Here is a 7,168-nt window from a genome sequence, read left to right as displayed (position 1 = left end):
TATGCCTGGATTTGCTAAAAATTATATGGCTCCTCTTTAGACTCCATCTATTATTAGATTCACCCTTACCTATTCATTACTCCCATGTTGCTTGCTTCTTAAACTTGTTGATAAAATATAATTTACACACGTTAAGTGTCACCTACATTAACATACATAAGAGAATAGATTCCACCAACATATATGAAATGAAAAACCAGTCAAATATTGTGGAAAACATGTGAGCATGCATTTGTTGTATAATGAATTACGAGTGGATTACTTGACAGAAGCATTTCCTATGATGTGAAATGGAACAAAATCTTGATGCATAACTAAATATTGTGAGTCATTCATTAAGATTTTCTTATGGTTAGAGAGAAGATAAGGTGCAAAACAATGAAGTATTTTTTACCATGGGAATATCCTAGTCACAAAAGCTTGCAAGATAAGAATTATATATAGTTGATCCCTTATTTATAAGTACCTATATTGTTATTCTATATTTTCCAAGGACCAAGGACATCGATTGCTCTGTGAACTAAAAAGGGATAGAAATAGTTGAATCCATTTATATAGATAAATAATCCCTTCCATGAGGAAAGCACATTAATATCCTAGATTTTCCACATCTCACATTAAATATAGAGAAATTAAACTTAGTACACATGGAGATCAATTCCTAACCAAAAGATAAAATGGGGGTCTTTAGAAAAGTGCCTAGTATCATTATTTTTTCATTAGAAAAAATTGTTTATAGACCCAATGATGTGTAGGGAAATTTAGATATGGTTAATGGTGTTGCTTAAAATTAATAACAAGAGAGGACAATAGGAGGATAATGATGAAATATTAGTTGTATGGAAGTCAATCATACAGGGAGTTCGACAATGTTGGAAAACCAACAAGATTGGGATGACAAGTTTCTAAACAAAGTTTATTGCTCCTTTAAAACACACCTTAGGCATAATTAAATCATATTTCATAGTATAAAAACTTTGATTATAGAAATTTTGACAAAAAAAAGTGATAGTGAATAGAAGGTACATGGGAAATTTTGACTCAAAGTTTTGTAGGAATTTTAAAAATAATTTCCTCAAGTCATAAAATTGTGAGATCCCCAAATTCATCGCACGTAATATGCAAGGACCCAAATTCCTTCACAATTATTATATTATATGTCATTCGATGCAATACAATATGTTAGTAGGGAAAAAATTCCATCTCATTGGTGAGAAGAAAATTATATTTGTTTTCCTAGATTTTTCTTTTGGGTGAGGGTTGATGAAGTTTGTGGTGGAGAATTTGAAAAAAATCCAACAATTCCATCACACTGTCAAGGAAAATACCCTTACTACCTCATTCATTTGGCTTACTTTCATAAGTATGTGGAAGACAAAAGATATAAACCAAATGAAGAAAACATAAACCAACAATATCCTCCTATTACATCACATTGTTGAGGATAAATACTTAACTCCACTCTCATTTGGTTTATTTTCAAAAGTAATGGAACACATAAAACATTAGCTAATTCTCTCTTCATAGTATAATGAAGAAAAATTCCATTCAAGCTACTCTCTTCATAGTATGATGAAGCAAACTTTCATCGAAGTTAATATTGTTAAATATTTTAGGGAAAATAATTCAGAGAATTCATCCTTCTTCATAAAAACATATTGTGTTATATTCCTATTGGCTTCACCTCCAAAACCAAATCATTAACTAGAGTATAGCTCAAAATAAAAATCAAGTGTACTCAAATTGGAGCCTTCATAATTTTTTTATCATTGGAAAAATCTAGTACAAAGTTCAAACATGTACAACCTAATTTTAACCGTAATCAATGGGCAACTGTGAGGATTTCAATTAGCAATGCTAAATTTTTACACCCATAAAAATTATTGGGAAATCTACATTGCGTATTATGTAGCAATTATGGTAAAACAAACCATAAAAACAAAATCAAATGCACTTCTAAAGAAAAAATAAGGAAATCCATTATTGGAAGATTTCTAACTTATTCAAAACATAAATTCTCATACACAATTAGAGCATAAACCAATCAAGCACCCTTAAAAAAAATCATGTTAGGTCGTCCTCTTTGTCACTATTTTGTCTCCAGAAGAACTAGAATAGCTTCACTACTAGATAGGTAATATTTTGGGGAAAATGTGGGGAGGAAGTTATTTCGAACCTAACACAGTAGGAAAAGTGTCGACGGCTCAGCACATAAGAAAAACAATTGTGTGTGCATAATCATGATTCACATAGTGTATGAATAGTAGATGAAAATCAAGATGGGAGATTGACTATAACTACCATTCCCAACCCAAATATTCATGACCATCATTAAAATTACTAATGCAACCACCAAAAATACAAATGGCTTAATAATCCTATGAAAATGTTGTTGAAATTACCACTTCATCAAATAATGACACCACCCATCGTTGAAATTTCCACCGCATACAGATAATGAAGCCACCATTATGGTAGGAATAATAATAAGAGGTCAAACTTATCGGTGTAAAAATGTGCATATGTCATTGAAATTCCCACTCCATCAAAGAGTGGCACCAACCACTTTTGAAATTTCCAATTTCCACCACAACTAGAGTAATGAGTTAGCCTTACAACAAGCGTAAAAATAAGAGGTCAAACTTACCAGCGTAAAAATGTTGGACAAATGTCATGCAAGGGGCAAAAGGGAATACAAAACTTTATTGCAAACAAATTCAGAATGAAATGCATATCGTTGTAGCCCCACGGGGGTAGGCGAGTTGGTAATCACAATGCGGTGAAGTTCATTAGAAAGGCGGGCTCCATACTGAAGGTCACGAAGTTCAATTCCCCCGGACTAACCCGGAGTTGTGGAGAGGGGCGGGCGCAGTTTCCCAGGGGTTATAGCGGTAGCGGTCAGAATTGACCCCGTGTAACGCGAGTTGCAAGGCTACTCCAGTTGCCGATCCCTCTATTAACAAAAAAAAGAAATGCATATCGTTGTAATTAAGCTAAAAAAATGAAAAATAAATTGCAACAACCAACTTTACTATTTATCAATATTTCAAAAATTAACCAAAGGCATAATATGCATTAGTTTCTTTTTCTTCAAAGGATCATGTGCTCCATTCTTGCTAGACTTCTTGTAATGAAATGAACACAATAAATGTAGAGAATTAATTGCATCATGTGTCCCATTTTTTCTAGACTTATTGTAATGAAATGAACACAATACATATAGAAAATTAATTGGGTAGGATTAACAAAAACAAAATGAACTTTGTTTCTCTAAACAAGGATTTGAGTCATGAATCAAAAATCAGCCTTTAATTATCAAATTTAAAGAAGAAGTACGGAAATGAAGAGTTGAATCATAAATTACAATCATTTAAAAAATCATTTCAGCGTCAAAAAGAAAGAAATAAAACGAGTGGGAAATGGTTATGGTCCTCCTATACTTTTTTCTAAATCAAGAAAAATAACAAAAACAAATAGCCCATCAAATTGATCTGGAAAAATGAAAGTTTTCTAGAGACAAGCTTTAGATGGAAGAGAGCTCACACAAGAGTGACTAAACATTGACTAAGTATGGATGTTATGATGATTTAAAATTGTATTGGTAGTAAAATAAGACAATATGATTGTTTATATCGATAAGTTATTTATTTGTTTAAATTATTTCAATGTTTATAGAGTTCAACTAGTATTTTAGATTTCTTTGCCTCACAAGGGTGTACGATACTTAATTACATAGACTATTGGATTAATGTTTTTACATATGGCAGTTAATTTGATTATATTTAATCATTGTGTTTGTATCGTGTTTCTATGAAGATATATGATGTGTATCGAGACCCACATGTTGATGAGTGAAGTTTCTTATGCTTCATTGCCAACTTCTCTAAATCTCACATGGTGGATGAGATAATGGGACTATGTATGATATTTATTTCCCTAAATTAAACTAGAACTAAATTATATATACAACAGATTTATACACTGAAATAAAAGGAAATTATTTACAACAAAGAATAAATGAAAGATAGATAATATAAACAACATGTACATTATGTAACTTAACTAAATTGAAATTTGAAAAGCACCTAATAAATGAAATTACAAACATATTTTATAATAATACCATGTTATCCATAAGAAAACACATGCATGTCTTGAAATATGACACAAATTGACTAACAATTTCAACCACTAATGTCTAAAAATCTTATCATAAAATTTAGTGACATAAAATAAATATTTTGGAGATATATGAAAAATATATATATGTTACAGGGAAAAGTGTCTACACGGAACTGCTCTATCCCACTAAGGTGTGATAGCTACCTTAGAAACAAACAAAGTAAAGCTACTTTCATTTTTCCTTTATGATGTATAAATAGAGAAGAACAAAGAAGACCAACCTTTGTCTTGCGCTAATCTCCTGGTTCGATTCCTCTCTTTCTTGATAGTCTTTCGCTACTTGTTCCCTTGCACGCCCAGCTTCATAGAGTACCTGTAAGATCACAGTAGCATAGCACTATAGAAGAAACATGGATCTATAATCATAAACAATCTAGGATCAGATGTAAATTGACCATAAAAATGCATAAAACATAAATGACACAAGAGTATGGAGGAAAACTTGAATAGCTTTTATTGATAAACAAGAAATAGCCAAGGGAGTTACAACCAGTTGTTTTGACCCAGCATCATCCTCTCAGCAAGTAAGCCCTTCTTCACCTCATACAAAGCTTATATTACCCAACACTATGATGTTGTCTCAAGAAACCAACAGCAATTCCTTACAATATGCAAAATTCCAGCCTCTGGATCTCTGGGATGAGGGATCCATATATAGATATCTGTAAGGGAGATGAGTCATCTTGTGATTTGATTAGTGTCTTCCCTCTGATAGTTCTTGATTCCACTTGGAGACTAATGATCTCTTACTCATCCTTGGTCGAATTCAGTGAGGCAAGTGTCATAGGAGAAGCTTCTGGAAGATTCCATGCTTTTCCACCTCGCGGAATGACACTGCCATTTGTCACTTCTCGCCCATCACACCCCATAGAAGGGCTTTTTGAAATGCAATGCACCCATACAGTGTATTCAGGTGCAATGCAACGCACTTTGCCTATGGAGCAGGTGAAATGATCCTGTTTTGACCAGTTCTGAGTATTTTTTCATGGAGAACTTCTGGGAGAAGCTGTAATCAGTTGACCTTGTTCCTTTAGGGGTTAGAACAACACTTTTATGGACTTAGGAGCCCTTGGTTTATGGACATTTTATGCTTGGGGTTGCAGTGCCCAAAAATGTCTATAACAGTTGCCCCCTAAAGCATGAGGTCGTTAATCTTTCTTGATGTCGGGTGAAATGCTTTATTATGAGGATCCGAAGTTCTTTCAAGCTGAGAGGAGACCTGTAATAAGATACAATACAATACATTATCTTCATAATATTTTTATGATCTAGCTGAGGTGGGAATTCCCATGCTCAGCTTTATAAATTCATTTTCATGTACATAGGACAGACAATCATCTGAGTGTAGACTGATGATTCTGGAAGAGCCATCATCCCTTTGATTGGATGATTATCTATGCAGCAATGATGTACATTTGATGTCTTTATTTTCCTGAATATATCTCGTAGCCCTGATGGATGAAACTAGATCCGAGGTCTTCAATCTTGTTTGATCTTCACTCAAAGTACAAGTCGATCCATGTGAGAGATGTTCTGGAGTCGAACATGGAAAGACATCGCCTGATTACCAGCCAATGATGTAAGTTGTTAACAGGCGCGAGAGGAATCACCGATAATGATAATGACCCTCAAGGTACCGCAGTACAATTCACGTGGTGTGAATACAGGACTTGGCGTCAAACACCACGCAAAATCTTTGGTCGAAGGCCAATGATGTAAACCTGTCGCCGGAAGTGAGAAACTTGCCATTGGGGCATGCAAGCTTCAAAGTACTGAAAGGGGTGTTCCTAGATCAACTTCTTGGATAATGAGCTGATGTCGACAAGAAGCAATCCATCATAGGAGGGCCTTAATGAATCCCACATCAATGACACGGAACGAAGCAAATGATTTTAATGGAGGTGAAAACGATCTGGTGATATAAGGTTCAGGGTGGCGGTCATGAAAGAATGGAGTGTAAATGTATTGCAGCGGGTGAGACACAGGTGAACTCTCTGAATGACTTCTCTTGAACATATCGGCGACACTGACATGATGGATTGGTAGCATTAACCCCAAATGTGGATGGTATGATGGGACCATGGTGATGTGGCTAGCGAATGAAACAACCCAACCCGCCTTGGATGTGGAGTGAAAGTGTCATGTTCAAGAGCGACTTGCTACCAACAAAGTTTCTTCAAGTTTTCTTCCCAATTTTTCCCCAGTCATTGCTGACCAGTACCTCTTTATTTTTGTCAAGCTTGAGGAAGATAACATATGCTTGTTCTATAATTTTCCCTTCGGGCAAACCCATCGCTATGTTTTAACGAGCCTAGCGATAGTGAAACTCGTTCTCGTCTATAGACAAGTTTGTTGCTATTAGGTTTTAACGAGTTTAACGACAAAGATAACTCGGTCCTTTTCAATTTTAGAGAGTCTGAAAAGGAACATAAAGGCAACTCCAAAAATCCTTTTTCGTCATCTAATCCCTTAAGTCCGAAAAGGTATAAAACAATACAAAAGAGATGAATTTTCGATACTTTTAATGAGCTGAAAAAAACAAGCGCTCGATATTTTTGTGTAATGATCCCTCAGGTCCAAAAAGATTAAAATCTAAAGGAGGGATAGCACTTATGGTCCCTTTAACGAGATGGAGATGCCAATGGCTCGGCAATCTTTTCATATTTTACAAGTCAGTTGAAAAGAGCTTAAAGGAGACTCGTTTTTGAGGAACGAGTGATAAATTCGGGTAGCAGCTGATTCTAGGTAAGGTTTGGAATTTTCCAATCATGGCAGTGTCACAAGGATGTCTAACAGGATCACTCTTCGCAGCTATTCCTCAAAAGGGGTAAACAATCAAGTGGAGGTGAATGATCAGCCAATACAAAGTGGAGGTGATGATGGGAACACGACCAAGGCTTCAAAGGCTGATGATAATACATTCATGATGGTTATTTAACGAAAATCGGTTCATTTTTTAATGAGGTTAAACTCTAGGGGAAACATT

The sequence above is a fragment of the Pinus tabuliformis genome, chromosome 1_2 (genome assembly GCF_031772625.1).
Source record: "Pinus tabuliformis cultivar Carrire ecotype Pingquan chromosome 1_2, CPIR1, whole genome shotgun sequence".
Classification (NCBI taxonomy): domain Eukaryota; kingdom Viridiplantae; phylum Streptophyta; class Pinopsida; order Pinales; family Pinaceae; genus Pinus; species Pinus tabuliformis.
Note: the sequence above shows the minus strand (reverse complement) of the source record.